The sequence below is a fragment of the Aegilops tauschii genome, chromosome 7 (assembly GCF_002575655.3).
Source record: "Aegilops tauschii subsp. strangulata cultivar AL8/78 chromosome 7, Aet v6.0, whole genome shotgun sequence".
NCBI lineage: Eukaryota > Viridiplantae > Streptophyta > Magnoliopsida > Poales > Poaceae > Aegilops > Aegilops tauschii.
Genome location: NC_053041.3, coordinates 523,372,181 through 523,391,008, shown reverse-complemented (window position 1 = coordinate 523,391,008; position 18,828 = coordinate 523,372,181).

Here is an 18,828-nt window from a genome sequence, read left to right as displayed (position 1 = left end):
AGGCTTAACTAATATATTTACCTGGCCAGACTCTGTTCGGTCACCGGAGCCGTCACCACGGGCTCCTTCTTGCACCAGCATTGGGTCACCGGAGCCATCATATCATGTCTTTCCTCCTCCACTCTTCGATCACCGCAGCCTGCTTCTTCACCCTGTTCTTCCAGACCATCATTGTCGTTAATATACGACAAGATATCACCTCCGGCTAAGATTATGTCCCCCAACACCTCTTCTGCTTGCTCATCTCGTCCGTGCTCCATTGTTTCTGAAAATATTACAACATGGCAATTATTACACAAACATGCAGCAGGTGGATATATTAGTGCAAACGTAGACCTAGCTTATTCCGGGTTTGGGGTGGCCTAGGCAACGCTTCAAGGGTAGGGGCGCGGCGGGAGGGGGTAGGAGACCGACATCGTTTTTTTCTAGGGTTTGGGTGTCCTCGAGAGTTTTGGTCGAGCGGGAGGGCCGGGGGGTGCTCCCGTGGTATAAGTTATCACGGTCGAGAGGGGGTATACATATCGACCGTCCATCATGTCGAAGTTATCTGGGAGGGAGTTATATATATCGACAACGACGACATACATACACGGGAAAATAATGTTATCGGGGAGGGGGTATATATCGACCCCCCCCCCACGTGTTGAAGTTATCGGGAGGGGGTTTTATATCGACAACGACGACATACATACACGGGAAAATAATGTTATCGAGGAGGGGGTATATCGACCCCCCTCGTGTTGAAGTTATCCCCCTCGTGTTGAAGTTATCGGGAGGGGGTAATATCGACAACGACAACATACATACACGGGAAAATAATTTTATCGGGGAGGGGGTATATCGACCCCCCCCCACGTGTTGAAGTTATCAGGAGGGGGTTATATCGACAACGACGACATATATACACGGGACAATAATGTTATCGGGGAGGGGGTATATCGACCCCCCCCTCGTGTTGAAGTTATCGGGATGGGGTAATATCGACAACGACAACATACATACACGGGAAAATAATGTTATCGGGGAGGGGGTATATCGACCCCCCCCCACGTGTTGAAGTTATCAGGAGGGGGTTATATCGACAACGACGACATATATACACGGGAAAATAATGTTATCGGGGAGGGGGTATATCGACCCCCCTCGTGTTGAAGTTATCCCCCCTCGTGTTGAAGTTATCGGGAGGGGTATTTATCGACGACGACAGACCCGATAAAACATAAGAAAACGAAGAAGAAATGAAAAGAGGAGAGAAGAAGAAAGGAATAGAGGAGAGGATTGAAGAAAAAAAAGAAGAAAAAAAAAGAAGAAAAAAAAAGAGGAGAAGAAGAAAGGAATAGAGGAGAAGAAGAAAAAATAGAATATCTCCTCTTCTTTTTCTTCTTCTTCTTCTCCTTCTTTTTCTTCTTTTTTCCTGTTCTGATTTATATCTCCTCTTCTTCCTCTCCTCTTCTTCTTTCTTTCCTCTTCTTATTTTCTTCTTTCCTATCCTTCTTTTTCTTCTTCTTCCCTTCCTAGCTAGATATATAAAACTTTTCTAAAATTGTAACTTTTGCATATATAAAACTTTTCCATGTGGATCATCATTTCTCATATATATCCATTGTCATATATAAAAACTTTCTATATATGAACAAAAAACTTTCTATGAACAAAAAAACATTTTTTACATATATATTCATACATTTTGAACATCTACATACATACAATTTTTTTTGTTCACATATACATTATAGCCACATACACATATACATCACATATGAACAAAAAAATTAAACTAATAAAAATAAAAAAACAGAGCCGGGGCGGCGGCTCTCACAGCGGGGGCGGCTAGGACGATGGCGACGGCGGGGGCGGGGGCGGCGAGGGCACCGGCGCACGGGGCCGGGATGGGGTGGGGGCGGCGAGGGCGCCGGCGAGCACGCGCGGGCCGGGCAGGGGGGCTCGGGGAGCCGAGGCGGCGCGCGCGAGCAGGGGAGCACGAGGCGGGGCGGCGCGTGGGGGCAGGGCGACGGCGACGAGCACCGGGCGGCGAGCCGTCGAGGCAAGGGCGCGGGGCGACGGCGAGCACGGGCAGCCTGGCGGCGTCGGGGGCAACTGGCGAGGTATGTCGAAAATTTCCTAAGTGTGGACTTATATAGCAAATCCTTTAGTCCCGGTTCGTGGCACCAACCGGGACTAAAGGTAGGCATTAGTCCCGGTTGGTGCCACCAACCGGGACCAAAGGCCTCTTTTCAGCAGCCCAAAGAGCGGGAAGCGGCGGCCTTTGGTCCCGGTTGGTGGCACCAACCGGGACTAAAGGGGGGGGCATTGGTCCCGGTTGGTGCCACCAACCGGGACCAAAGGCCTCTTGCTGCCCGCGTCGCAGCCAAAAGTTTAGTCCCACCTCGCTAGTTGAGAAGGGCTCGGAGTGGTTTATAAGCCCCCCCCGCTGCAGCTGCCCTCTCGAGCTCCTCTCAAATGCACGCTTACGGGCCTAATCTCACACTATGCTGTCTGTTGGCCTATTGGGCCTTCTGCGGGCCTGAATCCTGGCCCAGGTTGGGTTTCTAGTCGTATTCAGGCCGTGGTGGCCCAATAGGTGGCAGTTTTTTAAATTTTTTGCATTATTTATTTTCTTTTGTTTTTTGCTTTATTTTTTAATTCTTTTTGCTTTTGGGTCAGCAAAATTGTAAACTGTCTGTTAGTGCCATTAGTTTTAGAAAACATATAAACTTTCTATTAGTGCCATTAGTTCTTTATGAAAATTCTTTTTGCTGTATTTAGTTTTTTTATTTTCTTTTTTCCTATATTTATTTTATTTTATTTCTACTTACAACAAAAAACTTATTTATTTTATTTTATTTTGTTTGTAATTACTTATTTATTTTACTTTCTATTAGTGCCATTAGTTCTTTATGAAAATTCTTTTTGCTGTATTTAGTTTTTTTATTTTCTTTTTTGCTATATTTATTTTGTTTTATTTCTACTTACAACAAAACACTTATTTATTTTATTTCTAATTACTTATTTATTTTACTTTATGATAAATCTTTCTTCTATTAAAGTTTCTATAAAAAAAGTTCTTTATGAAAATTCTTTTTGCTTTTAATGATTAAAAATAAAAAAGAGGCGCAATGCGCGTTGATTTGCTTCAAGCCTTTCGAAAAATGTAGACTGCACTGCACATAGCTCGATGCAGTCTACCTTATTCCTCAAGGCTTGAAGCTAAGCAACGTGAGCATTGCGCCTCTTCTTCATCGTCTCTGCACTCAGGGCTTATAAACCGCTCCTAGTGCCTCTCAGCTAGCGAGGTGGGACTAAAAAACTGCTTAGCTAGTAAGAAACTCTAGTACCGGTTCGTGCCACGAACAGGTACTAAAGGTGCTCGTGGGGCCACAGCCTCATTAGTACCGGTTCGTGGCACTAACAGGGACCAAAGGGTGGAATTGGTCCCGGTTCGTGCCAGCAACCAGGACCAATGGCCTTGCACAGCGGCGTGGTGGTGAGTTTAGTCCCACCTCGCTAGCTAAGAGAGAGCCGCACCTGTTTATAAGGTGCGGTGCGCCTGAGCTGTCGAGCTCCTCTCTAAAGCAGGCTTACGGGCCTAACCTCTCTGCACTCAGGGCTTATAAAGCATTTCAAATGAACTCTGAAATGGTTGAAAGTTGGCATGGTATCATCATTTCATCCACATAGCATGTGCAAGAAAGTTGAGAGGGTTACGGCAAAAACTAGATGCACTTCTTGTACAAAACGGACAATGGTATCATACTCGTCTATTACAAAGTTGGCATGCTATCATCATAATAGTTGCGGGAGAAAGTCTTCACTTTTTCTTTGCTTGTGTCATTTGCTTATTGCGCCGTAACCATGGATAATCTTCATCGTTTATCAGGATGCTTGGGTCAGCCTTGACTTTGAAGGGAGGAATTTGATGAAACTTTTCATAATCTTCAGACATGTCTGTCTTGCCCTCCACTCCCACAATGTCCCTTTTTCCTGAAAGAACTATGTGCCGCTTTGGCTCATCGTATGATGTATTCGCTTCCTTATCTTTTCTTTTCCTCGGTCTGGTAGACATGTCCTTCACATAGATAACCTGTGCCACATCATTGGCTAGGACGAGAGGTTCGTCAGTGTACCCAAGATTGTTCAGATCCACTATTGTCATTCCGTACTGTGGGTCTACCTGTACCCCGCCTCCTGACAGATTAACCCATTTGCACTTAAACAAAGGGACCTTAAAATCATGTCCGTAGTCAAGTTCCCATATGTCCATTATGTAACCATAATATGTGTCCTTTCCCCTCTCGGTTGCTGCATCAAAGCGGACACCGCTGTTTTGGTGGTGCTCTTTTGATCTTGGGTGATCGTGTAAAATGTACTCCCATTTATCTCGTATCCTTTGTAAGTCAATACAGTCGAAGATGGTCCCCTGGACAATGAGTACAACTCATCACAAACAGTGGTGTCACCTCTGAGACGTGTTTCCAACCAACTGCTAAAAGTCCTGATGTGTTCACATGTAATCCAGTCGTCACACTGCTCCGGGTGTTTGGAGCGCAGACTGTTCTTGTGTTCATCGACATACGGGGTCACCAAGGTAGAGTTCTGTAGAACTGTGTAGTGTGCTTCAGACCAAGAATATCCTTCCCTGCATATTATTGAGTTCCCCCCTCCAAACGTGCCTTTTCCAGTCAGTCTCCCCTCATACCGCGATTTAGGGAGACCTATCTTCTCAAGGCCAGGAATGAAGTCAACACAAAACCCAATGACATCCTCTGTTTGATGGCCCATGGAGATGCTTCCTGCTGGCCTAGCGCGGTTACGGACATATTTCTTTAGGACTCCCATGAACCTCTCAAAGGGGAACATATTGTGTAGAAATACGGGCCCCAGAATGACAATCTCGTCGACTAGATGAACTAGGACGTGCGTCATGATATTGAAGAAGGATGGTGGGAACACCAGCTCGAAACTGACAAGACATTGCGCCACATCACTCCTTAGCCTTGGTATGATTTCTGGATCGATCACCTTCTGAGAGATTGCATTGAGGAATGCACATAGCTTCACAATGGCTAATCGGACGTTTTCCGGTAGAAGCCCCCTCAATGCAACCGGAAACAGTTGCGTCATAATCACGTGGCAGTCATGAGACTTTAGGTTCTGGAACTTTTTCTCTGGCATATTTATTATTCCCTTTATATTCGACGAGAAGCCAGTCGGGACCTTCATATTGAGCAGGCATTCAAAGAAGATTTCTTTCTCTTCTTTCGTAAGAGCGTAGCTGGCAGGACCTTCATACTGCTTCGGAGGCATGCCGTCTTTTTCGTGCAAACGTTGCAGGTCCTCCCGTGCCTCATATGTATCTTTTGTCTTCCCATACACGCCCAAGTAGCCTAGCAGGTTCACGCAAAGGTTCTTCGTCACGTGCATCACGTCGATTGAAGAGCGGACCTCTAGCTCTTTCCAGTAGGGTAGGTCCCAAAATATAGATTTTTTCTTCCACATGGGTGCGTATCCCTCAACGTCATTCAGAACAGCTAGTCCGCCGGGACCCTTTCCAAAGATTACGTGTAAATCATTGACCATAGCAAGTACGTGATCACCGGTACGCATGGCTGGCTTCTTCCGGTGATCTGCCTCGCCTTTGAAATGCTTGCCTTTCTTTCGACATTGATGGTTGGTCGGAAGAAATCGACGATGGCCCAGGTACACATTCTTCCTGCTTTTGTCCAGTTATATACTTTCAGTGTCATCTAAACAGTGCGTGCATGCGTGGTATCCCTTGTTTGTCTGTCCTGAAAGGTTACTGAGAGCGGGCCAATCGTTGATGGTTACAAACAGCAACGCGTGCAGGTTAAATTCCTCCTGTTTGTGCTCATCCCACGTACGTACACCGTTTCCAGTCCACAGCTATAAAAGTTCTTCAACTAATGGCCTTAGGTACACATCAATGTCGTTGCCGGGTTGCTTAGGGCCTTGGATGAGAACTGGCATCGTAATGAACTTCCGCTTCATGCACATCCAAGGAGGAAGGTTATACATACATAGAGTCACGGGCCAGGTGCTGTGATTGCTGCTCTGCTCCCCGAAAGGATTAATGCCATCCGCGCTTAAACCAAACCATACGTTCCTTGGGTCAGCTGCAAACTCAGCCAAGTACTTTCTCTCGATTTTTCTCCACTGCGACCCGTCAGCGGGTGCTCTCAACTTCCCGTCTTTCTTACGGTCCTCACTGTGCCATCGCATCAACTTGGCATGCTCTTCGTTTCCGAACAGACGTTTCAACCGTGGTATTATAGGAGCATACCACATCACCTTCGCAGGAACCCTCTTCCTGGGGGGCTCGCCGTCAACATCACCAGGGTCATCTCGTCTGATCTTATATCGCAATGCACCGCATACCGGGCATGCGTTCAGATCCTTGTACGCACCGCGGTAGAGGATGCAGTCATTAGGGCATGCATGTATCTTCTGCACCTCCAATCCTAGAGGGCATACGACCTTCTTTGCTTTGTATGTACTGTCGGGCAATTCGTTATCCTTTGGAAGCTTCTTCTTCAATATTTTCAATAGCTTCTCAAATCCTTTGTCAGGCACAGCATTCTCTGCCTTCCACTGCAACAATTCCAGTATGGTACCGAGCTTTGTGTTGCCATCTTCGCAATTGGGGTACAACCCTTTTTGGTGATCCTCTAACATGCGATCGAACTTCAGCTTCTCCTTTTGACTTTCGCATTGCGTCCTTGCATCGACAATGACCCGGCGGAGATCATCATCATCGGGCACTGGTTCCTCATCATCTTCAGCAGCTTCCCCCCTTGCAGCATCATTGGGCACATCGTCTGGTTCCTCTTGATCTTCAGCAGCTTCCCCCGTTGCAGCATCACCGTATTCAGGGGGCACATAGTTGTCATCGTCCTCTTCTTCTTCGCCGTCTTCCATCATAACCCCCATTTCTCCGTGCCTCGTCCAAACATTATAGTGTGGCATGAAACCCTTGTAAAGCAGGTGGGCATGAAGGATTTTCCGGTCAGAGTAAGACTTCGTATTCCCACATGTAGGGCATGGACAACACATAAAACCATTCTGCTTGTTTGCCTCAGCCACTTCGAGAAAATCATGCACGCCCTTAATGTACTCGGAGGTGTGTCTGTCACCGTACATCCATTGCCGGTTCATCTGCGTGCATTATATATAATTAAGTGTGTCAAAAACCATTACAGAACATCATGAATAGATAATTAAGTGACCAAATTAATAGAAGTTCATCATCACATTAGAACCAAAGTACATACATAGTTCTCATCTAACAACATATATATAGCTCTCCAGAGCATCTAATTAATTAAACCATACATTGAAACTATGTAAAACATTTCAATGCGAAAACAAATGCGATCATAATCGCAACCAAGGTAACAATTGATCCAACGGCATAATGATACCAAGCCTCGGTATGAATGGCATATTTTCTAATCTTTCTAATCTTCAAGCGCATTGCATCCGTCTTGACCTTGTGATCATCGACGACATCCGCAACATGCAACTCCAATATCATCTTCTCCTCCTCAATTTTTTTATTTTTTCCTTCAAGTAATTGTTTTCTTCTTCAACTAAATTTAACCTCTCAACAATAGGGTCGGTTAGAATTTCCGGTTCAACCACCTCCTAGATAAATAAAATCTATGTCACGCTGGTCGGTATATTTGTCATAAACAATAAATGAATCAAATAGTTATAAAAAGATAATATATACCACATCCGAATCATACACAGGACGAGGGCCGACGGGGGCGGATACCAAAACCATCGCACTATGTAATAAGAAGGAATAAAATAGTAAGAAAATTAGACAAGTATCTATCTAAAGTAAGAATTTTTTTCTTTCAAAAAGAAGATAAGAACAAGAGGCTCACCACGGTGTTGCCGGCGACGAGATCGGCGCGGGCGGTCGACGGCGGTGAAGACGGCAATGGGACGTGACGGGCCGCTAAACCTAGACAAATCTCGAGGAAAATGGAGCTCGGAGGTCGAGTTTCGAGAGGAGAAAGATTAACTAGTGTGGCTCGGGCATTTCATCGAACACCTCATGTGCATAGGAGGTGAGCTAGAGCACCACAAAGCCCTCCCCTCGCCGGCCAGAGAAAAACAGAGCACTGTGGAGTGCTCTGCCGTGGCAATGGGGTATATATAGGAACCTCATTGGTCCCGGTTCGTGGCATGAACCGGTACTAAATCCGGGCCTTCTGTCCCGGTTCATGCCAAGAACCGGGACAAATGGTTGTGGGCCTGGAGCGAGGACCATTAGTCCCGGTTCGTGGCTCGAACCGGGACAAATGGTTCCATACGAACCGGGACCAATGCCCACGAGGCCCCGGCCGGCCCCCTGGGCTCACGAACCGGGATGAATGCCCCCATGGGTCCCGGTTCGTGACTGAACCGGGGCTAATGTGAAAACTGCCCTGTGACCTTTGCCCCGTTTTCTACTAGTGTAAGTATAAGTTGCCCACTAGAGTTCTTAAGACACCCATGCTAGTAACCTCACCCGGAGCAGCGTATATGGCAAGCCATGGATGTTTTCAGATGCCATTGGAGTCGCAAGGTTTGGATGTGATTCTGGGTATGGATTGGCTATCGATGTATGGAGGAAACATCGATTGCGCCAGTAAGAATATTTTGCTTACCACCCCAGAAGGAAGAAGGATCAAGTATGTATCCCGGCATGTGCCGAATAGGACTCAAGTAAATTCCTTATCAGGAGTTGTACAGGAGGAAGTACCAGTGGTGAAGGATTTTCCGGATGTATTTCCAGAAGGGTTGCCAGGCATGCCACCGGATAGAGACATTGAGCTTTTGCCAGGCACAGGGCCAATATCTAAGAGACCGTACAGAATGCCCGCAAAGGATTTGGAGGAAATTAAGAAGCAGATTCAGGAGTTACGCGATAAAGGTTATATTCGCCCAAGTTCGTCACCTTGGGGATCCCCACTACTTCTAGTGGAGAAGTAGGATGGATCGTTAAGGATGGTTGTTGATTATCGAGGATTAAATGAAGTGACGATCAAGAACAAGTACCCAATGCCGATGATCAATGATTTGTTTGACCAGCTGCAAGGAGCTAAAGTGTTTTCCAAGATCGATTTGCGATCAGGGTATCACCAACTGAAGATTCGAGAGCAGGATATACCTAAGACAGCTTTTACCACGAGGTACGGGCTGTATGAGTATACCGTTATGTCATTTGGTCTGACTAACGCACCTACCTATTTTATGAACATGATGAACAAGGTGTTTATGGAGTTTTTGGATAAGTTTGTTGTGGTGTTCATTGATGACATTCTGGTCTACTCGAAGAATGAAGAAGAACATAAAGAACATTTGCGTTTAGTACTTGGGAAGCTCAGAGAACATCAGCTATACGCCAAGTTCAGCAAGTGTGAGTTTTGGCTGAAGGAAGTTGGATTTCTTGGACATGTTATATCCGGACAAGGAATAGCAGTAGACCCCACCAAGGTTGTCACGGTGACAAATAGGGAGTCACCCACGACAGTTGGAGAGATCCAGAGTTTTCTTGGACTAGCGGGATACTACCGGAGGTTCATCAAAAATTTCTCAAAGATTCCAAAGCCTATGACGGAGTTGTTGAAGAAGGACACCAAATTCAAATGGAGTGAGGAATGTGAGGCCAGTTTTCAGGAGTTGAAGAGACGCTTGGTTACATCACCAGTGTTGATTCTGCCAGATCAATGCAAGGATTATGAAGTATATTGCGACGCTTCTCGTCGAGGACTTGGAGCCGTACTTATGCAGGAGGCAAGAGTTGTTTCATATGCCTCACGACAGCTTAAACCCCATGAGTTAAATTATGCGATGCATGATTTGGAGTTAGCAGCCGTCGTGCACGCGTTGAAGACATGGAGACATTTTCTCATCGGAAACCATTGTGAGGAATACACGGATCACAAGAGTTTGAAGTATATCTTCACGCAGAAGGAGCTGAATCTCAGGCAGAGGAGATGGTTGGAGCTCATTAAGGATTATGATATGAGATTGCATTACCATCCCGGAAAGGCTAACGTAGTAGCCGATGCGTTGAGCCACAAAAGTCATGTCAATACACTCATGACCGGAGAGTTACCCAAGGAGTTAGCAGAAGACCTTTGTGACCTATGTTTGGAAATAGTTCCGTGAGGTTATGTAGCAGCATTGGAGATTCAGTCTACTTTGATGGATAAGATCAGAGAAGCTCGGAAGACGGACAAGGAGATTGCCGAAATAAAGGAAAGAATGAGTAAAGGAAAGGCTAAAGGATTTCGTGAGGATGAGCACGATACCTTATGGTTTGAGGACCGCGTATATGTTCCAAATGATCAAGAGATCAGGAAGTTGATTCTGCAAGAGGCCCATGATTTGCCATATTCGATTCACCCAGGAAATACCAAGATGTATCTGGATTTGAAGGATAATTTCTGGTGGACCGGAATGAAGAAGGATATTGCAGAGTATGTAGCAGTTTGTGATGTATGTCAGAGAGAGAAAGCCGAGCATCAGAAGCCAGCAGGATTGCTACAACCATTGCCGATACCCGAATGGAAGTGGGATAAGCTAGGCATGGATTTTGTCACGGGATTACCCAGGACCCATTGAGGCTATGACTCGATATGGGTTGTAGTCGACCGTTTGACGAAAGTAGCTCATTTCATCCTAGTAAAGACCACTTACACCAGTGCTAAGTTGGCAAAGATATACATGACCGGGATCGTACGTCTGCATGGAGTTCCAAGGACCATTGTATCAGATAGAGGAACCCAGTTTACTTCAAAGTTTTGGAATCAGTTGCATGAAACTTTGGGAACCAGGCTAGAGTTCAGTACAGCTTTTCACCCGCACACAGATGGACAGACTGAGAGGGTCAATCAGATTTTGTAGGACATGTTGAGAGCTTGTGCGCTAGACTATGTGTGATGCCCTCGATTCAATCGTACACTAATCATACACGCAAACGTGTACGATCAAGATCAGGGACTCACGGGAAGATAGCACAACACAACTCTAAAAATAAAATAAGTCATACAAGCATCATAATACAAGTGCTCGATCATAGACGAGTCAGCGGAAGCAACAATATCTGAGTACAGATATAAGTTCAACAAGTTTGTCTTAAGAAGGCTAGCACAAACTGGGATACAGATCGAAAGAGGCGCAGGCCTCCTGCCAGGGATCCTCCTAAACTACTCCTGGTCGTCGTCAGCGGCCTGCACGTGGTAGTAGGCACCTCCGGTGTAGTAGGAGTCGTCGTCGACGGTGGCGTCTGGCTCCTGGGCTCCCGCATCTGGTTGCGACAACCAGGTAGAAGGGAAAGGGAGAAAAGAGGGAGAAAAGCAACCGTGAGTACTCATCCAAAGTACTCGCAAGCAAGGATCTACACTACATATGCATGGCTATCTGTGTAAAGGGGAAATATCGGTGGACTGAATTGCAGAATGCCAGAATAAGAGGGGATAGCTAGTCCTGTCGAAGACTACGCTTCTGGCCACCTCCATTTTCAGCAAGTAGAAGAGAGTAGATGGTAAGTTCACCAAGTAGCATCGCATAGCATAATCCTACCCAGCGATCCTCTCCTCGTTGCCCTATTAGAGAGCGGTCACCGGGTTATATCTGGCACTTGGAAGGGTGTGTTTTATTAAGTATCCGGTTCTAGTTGTCATAAGGTCAAGGTACAACTCCGGGTCGTCCTGTCACCGAAGATCACGGCTATTCGAATACATAAACTTCCCTGCAGGGGTGCACCACATAACCCAACACGCTCGATCCCATTTGACCGGACACACTTTCCTGGGTCATGCCCGGCCTCAAAAGACCAACATGTCGCAGCCCACCTAGGCACAACAGAGAGGTCATCACGCTGGTCTAAATCCTATGGCGCAGGGGTCTGGGCCCATCGCCCTTTGCACACCTGCACGTTGCGAACACGACCGGAAGCAGACCTAGCCTAGCAGGCGTTCCAGTCCAATCCGCCGCGCGCCGCTCAGTCGCTGACGTCACGAAGGCTTCGGCTGATACCACGACGTCAACTACCCATAACTGTTCCCGCGTAGTTGGTTAGTGCATATAGGCCAGTGGCCAGACTCAGATCAAATACCAAGATCTCATTAAGCGTGTTAAGTATCCGCGAATGACGACCAGGGCCAGGCCCTCCTCTCTCCTAGGTGGTCTCAACCTGCCGTGTCGCTCCGCCTCAAAGTAACAGTCGGGGGCCGTCGGGAACCCAGGCCCACCTCTACCGGGATGGAGCCACCTGCCCCTTCACCCCCCATCTCCGAACAGTATCATAAGCAATGTAACAGTATAAAGTATATAGCATATGTCCGTGATCACCTCCCGAAGTGATCACGGCCCAGTAGTATAGCATGGCAGACGGACAAGAGTGTAGGGCCACTGATGGAACACTAGCATCCTATACTAAGCATTAGGATAGCAGGTAAGGGTAACAACTGTAGCAACAATGATAGGCTATGCAGCAGAATAGGATTAACCGAAAGCAGTAACATGCTACACTACTCTAATGCAAGCAATAGAGAGAGAATAGGCGATATCTGGTGATCAAGGGGGGTCTTGCCTGGTTTCTCTGTCTAGAAGGAGGGTCATCAACACCGTAGTCGAACTGGGGGTCGCCGGCAGTCTCGGGGTCTACCGGAAAGAAGTAACGGAAGGGGAACAAAATAAATAACAGAGCAATCAAAGCAACACAAGGCATAACATGGCAATACGCAGTGCTAGGTGTGCCCTAACGCAGTACTAGGTGATATCGGCGAAGGGGGGAATCATCCGGAAAGTATTCCGGTGTTTCGCGTTTTCCGACAGAAGAACCGGAGTGGGAAAGTTGCGTGTTTGCTATGCTAGGGATGTGTGGCGGGCGAACGGGCTGCGTATCCGGATTCGTCTCGTCGTTCTGAGCAACTTTCATGTACAAAGTTTTTCCATCCGAGCTACGGTTTATTTTATATTAAATTTTAAATTTTAAAACATTTTCTAAATTATTATTATTAATTTAATTCGAAAATGGCATTACTGCATCAGCATGACGTCAGCATGATGTCATTAGTCAACAGAGGTGTTGATCGGGTCAAGCTGGCGTGTGGGGTCCGTATGTCATTGACTATTCAGGCTAATCAAGGTTTTAATTAAGTTAACTAGTGATTAGGTTAATCTAATCAGAATTAATTAAGTTAATTAATCCTTTAACTAATTAATTAACATTTTAATTATTATTTATTTTATTTATTTAGTTTTAAATTCTTTTTCGTTCCTTTTCTTAAAACTTTTTAGGGGACGGCCCCACTTGTCATTGGGCCAAAGGGGTTTACGGGCGCCGGGTGCAGAGGCAAACTGGAGCGGGCGCCGGGTCGCCAGGACATGAGCGAACCCGCCAGCCGTCGTGGGAGCCCGCCGAGGAGGGCATGGCCGCGCGGCTAGAGGCGGGGCGGTGACGGCGGACCAACTGCAGGGGGACGGGGCGGATGTGGCGCAGCCGGAGTGGGGCGAGGCGAGGCGCCGTCGCGGGCACAGGGGGCGGCCGAACAAGGCCGCGGTGTGGGTGGCCACGGCAAGGCATGCGCGAGCACGCGCGGCCGTGGGCGCGCACGAGGGGCAGCGAGCACAGCTACGAGGAGGACGACATGCGCGGTGACCTGCGGGGAAAGAGGAGGGGAGGTAGCGGTGCTCACGGCGGGGCACGGCCAAGAGCAGCAAGGGGGCGACGGCGTGGCCGACACGGTGGTGCGCATGCGTACGGTCGGCCTCGAGCAGAGGCAGGCAAGGAGGAGGACTAGGTCGTGGCCTCACCGGGATTCGTAGGGACGGGGCAGCGGTGCGTGAGGAGGAGGACGGGGACGAGCGGCGGAGAGGAAGCATGACGGCGGGGTGGCTCCGGCGTCGTGGCCTCTGGCAAGGTCCTTGGGCGGTGGCAACGGTGGGATGAGCTCCCGACAGGCGACGGCGCGAGGACGGCGCATGTAGGAGGCGAGGACGAGCGCGAGGGGGTCGATGACGGAGTGGCCGAGGCGGCGACGGGGTGGCATCTCCGGGCGGCGACGTGGTCCAACGGCATCGGAGGCGATGACGGTGAGCGCCGGCAACAGGGTTGGGGGCGCCGTGCCCAAATCAGTTCGGACAGAGGGGGGTTGCGAGGAGCGAGTGGAGTGGGGAGTGGGGGTTTCACCTCGATCCAGATTGGATAGGGACGGGGAAGAGGGAGTGGCGACTTGGGGGAAAGTGGGGGAGTGGGACGCTAGGGTTTCGGGGGGAGTGGGGCTTATGGAGAGAGTGGCGGGGCGGCTGGGCCAGGTGGGCTGGCCGGCCAGCTGGGCCAGTGGGCCGTGGGGTGGAGGTTCTCTTTTTTTGTATTCTGTTTTTATTTCTTTTCTTTAATTTATTTTCTTTTACTGTTTTAATTCAACTTAGGGCATTTAAGTATTTGATAAATTTGTGTTTTCTATACTATAATTACCTCTATGATATTCGGCACAACCCGAACATTTTTGTTTCGATGTTTGAAAATTGTTGATGTTTGAAAATATTTAAATTTTGAATTTGAAAAGTTTCGAACCGACGCGAGATTAAACAGTGACGGAGGTGACGTGGCATATTTAGCAAAGGTTACTGTAGCTTAATTATCTGGGCGTTACAATTCTCCTCCACTACAAGAAATCTCGTCCCGAGATTTAAGAGGTGGAGTAAGGGGAAAGGTTTGGTCACGAAATTCTAGCGCAACTTCTCGGTCTTGGTTGCTCTTCTCGAAGAGGTCGATCCAATATATTGATGTCTTCATTTGTATGCTTCAGGTCATCATGATGAAGTCGGCATCCTTTCTTCGGAGTTTTCATTGTACATATGAAGGACAAAGGGTAACTTCGGAAAGACGGACCTCTGAATGGTTGACTATCTGGTTGATAACATCGGGGATGGTGGCGGAAAGTAACTCTCAAATGGAAACTTAAGACAATATCGAGAGCAAAGTAAGTAGGTACCATGAGAAGTTTCGAGCGGGTAGGCAATCGCTCGATGCCTGAAACAAAGTGTGAAATGGGTTCAAGCAACGGGAATAAGTATTGTGTCTGATACCAGAATTGATGATCTCTCGGAAGGTGGCGCGTGAATTACATACGAGGCCATGTGCGAGGAACAACCTTGGGAACAGGGGGTGTACACGAGAGTCAGGTTTGATCCTGTGGAACTATGGGTTATGGGCCCACCATGTGGGTTCAAAGTAGAAAGAGTGGTGACATCTTGCACTATTATGATAGCAAGGCACGTCAGAGAACAACCTGTTAGTTATGTCGGCAACAACGTCGGTACCAAGGGCGAGGGACAAAGAGAACCATTTTCCTGCTCGTTGAACGAGGCTAACCAATAGGCAGAGTTCTCGTCCATCGGTGGCTACCGGAATGTCATCAACAATACTAACAGGGTCTTACTGATAGAGTTGTACACCGAGGTGTTTACATAAGCAGGATAATATTACTGCTTAGATCATATAGATCACAAGAAACGTTAAACCAACCAATGGAAAGGAAAATACGATTATCAGATTAAACAGAACAATGGAAAGGAAAATGTGTTTAAACACATATTTCAAGGGTATATCCTTCCCAAGGACAAGCAGAGCATGATATCCATGACAGGATAGAAAGTAGAAAACCATTTAGGTAAGGGAGAGGAATTTCATGACATAACCCAAACAACGGTGTTTGGATAATGGACAAAGAAAATTTTGCATTGTTCTTCAAATGCTCTTATTGAAAATCGGAGTATCACAGACATGCTTCGAGATAACATTGGCATGGTCTTCAAGCAAAGGTCAGACTTTGGATACAAAGGATCCATCGGAAACAACTTATAGAATAAGTCTTACAATTTCCTCATGGAAGAATGGAGAACCTTGCTGAAAAGGAATCTATAACAATAGGGCCTCCGGCCAGGTGTGCTAGGCATGACATCACCTTACCGGGTCACATTAAGACCAATGTTATAATTCTTAGAAATATGTTCCAACCATCATATCTGACCGAGATTTAGATCTGATTGGTGTCAGGATGCCTCAAACTCAGGATGCCTGAGAAGAAAAGGTGCAAAACGAATTGACGAGACGACATTGTAAGATTCTCGGGAAAATTACTACGAAAGCGAGTTCTGAAACAAAAGCTCATCATTAAATCAAGAAGAGGATGAGGAGGTGGCTGATGGACTCAGCGATAATTCAACGAGGTATCCAAAAAGATGGATCTCCACAATTATGTGGATAAGGAGATAACATTTGTCAGATCAAATGATATAAGGAAGTATGCTCGAGGAAAACATACACAATTAAACATTGGTTGAAACGTGCGCCCGAAATATGGGTTGGGTTGCACGACCTATGTCAGAATGGTGATTCAATAATCAATAGTCTAAGAATGAACGGCCGACCATTAACTTCAAAGAAATAGGGTTGCTAGAAGTGCAGAATCCAAACAGCACCGTTCACTTGTTGGTACCCCGGTTGGAATCAACACGAGGACCAAGAAAGAATGGTGATGGTGAGAAGTATTTACATGTCAAGAATTCTCAAGAGGTGGAACAATTCTCAGAACATCCTCGACATATGATGGTAATATTTCAAGGTAGAACACAATATAAGCTAGATAGCAAGGAAATCAAGATACAACTCAAAACATGAACAAGTTTGTGTTGGGGGAAGGCAAGAATGTTGTCGATGATAACACAAATAATCGAGGGGCAAGGATGGTATTTCTCATCAAGAATTCCATTGATATCCTGGAAGGAGTCAAAATGTTGATGATGATCACGACAATTTGTTGTCGAGAGGATCCACGAAGAAGCAATTGATCAGCGACTGCATCAAGCAAAAGGACTGATGCAGCAAAAGATTATTGGAGCCACAGATACGACACAAACTCGGGGTCAAGTTTGTTGTTCGAGGTGAAACGAATAGAAGAGAGATCAGAATCCCAGAGTATAGACGAGGATTAAAAGATCCTAATACCACCCAATGGTGACGTGGGCCCATAAGACACACAGCCATGTTAATAAAAGTTTTGCAATGTCTAGACTCGACTTCGGCCAAGGAGTGTGGAAGGGGGATTCCTACAGGCAGTCGGCTCTGATACCAACTTGTGACGCCCCCGATTCAATCGTACACTAATCATACACGCAAACGTGTATGATCAAAATCAGGGACTCACGGGAAGATATCACAACACAATTTTAAAAATAAATTAAGTCATACAAGCATCATAATACAAGCCAGAGGGCTCGAATACAAGTGCTCGATCATAGACGAGTCAGCGAAAGAAACAATATCTGAGTACAGATATAAGTTAAACAAGTTTGCCTTAAAAAGGCTAGCACAAACTGGGATACAGATCGAAAGAGGCGCAGGCCTCCTGCCTGGGATCCTCCTAAACTACTCCTGGTCGTCGTCAGCGGCCTGCACGTGGTAGTAGGCACCTCCGGTGTAGTAGGATTCGTCGTCGACGGTGGCGTCTGGCTCCTGGGCTCCGGCATCTGGTTGCGACAACCAGGTAGAAGGGAAAGGGAGAGAAGAGGGAGAAAAGCAACCGTGAGTACTCATCCAAAGTACTCGCAAGCAAGGATCTACACTACATATGCATGGCTATCTGTGTAAAGGGACAACATCGGTGGACTGAACTGCAGAATGCCAGAATAAGAGGGGGATAGCTAGTCCTATCGAAGACTATGCTTCTGGCCACCTCCATCTTGCAGCAAGTAGAAGAGAGTAGATGGTAAGTTCATCAAGTAGCATCGCATAGCATAATCCTACCCGGCGATCCTCTCCTCGTTGCCCTGTTAGAGAGCAGTCACCGGGTCATATCTGGCACTTGGAAGGGTGTGTTTTATTAAGGTACAACTCCGGGTCGTCCTGTTACCGAAGATCACGGCTATTCGAATAGTTAAACTTCCCTGCAGGGGTGCACCACATAACCCAACACGCCCGATCCCATTTGGCCGGACACACTTTCCTGGGTCATGCCCGGCCTCGGAAGATCAACACGTCGCAGCCCCACCTAGGCACAACAGAGAGGTCAGCACGCCGGTCTAAATCCTATGGCGCAGGGGTCTAGGCCCATCGCCCTTTGCACACCTGCATGTTGCGAACGCGGCCGGAAGCAGACCTAGCCTAGCAGGTGTTCCAGTCCAATCCGGGGTGCACCGCTGAGTCGCTGACGTCACGAAGGCTTCGGCTGATACCACGACGTCGAGTGCCCATAACTGTTCCCGCGTAGTTGGTTAGTGTGTATAGGCCAGTGGCCAGACTCATATCCAATACCAAGATCTCGTTAAGCGTGTTAAGTATCCGCGAATGCCGACCAGGGCCAAGCCCACCTCTCTGCTAGGTGGTCTCAACCTTCCCTGTCGCTCCGCCTCAAAGTAACAGTCGGGGGCCGTCGGGAACCCAGGCCCACCTCTACGGGGATGGAGCCACCTGCCCCTTCAGCCCCCATCTCCGAACAGTATCATAAGCAATGTAACAGTATAAAGTATATAGCATATGTCCGTGATCACCTCCCGGAGTGATCACGGCCCAGTAGTATAGCATGGCAGACGGACAAGAGTGTAGGGCCACTGATGGAACACTAGCATCCTATACTAAGCATTAAGATAGCAGGTAAGGGTAACAACTGTAGCAACAATGACAGGCTATGCGGCAGAATAGGATTAACCGAAAGCAGTAACATGCTACACTACTCTAATGCAAGCAGTAGAGAGAGAATAGGTGATATCTGGTGATCAAGGGGGGGCTTGCCTGGTTGCTCT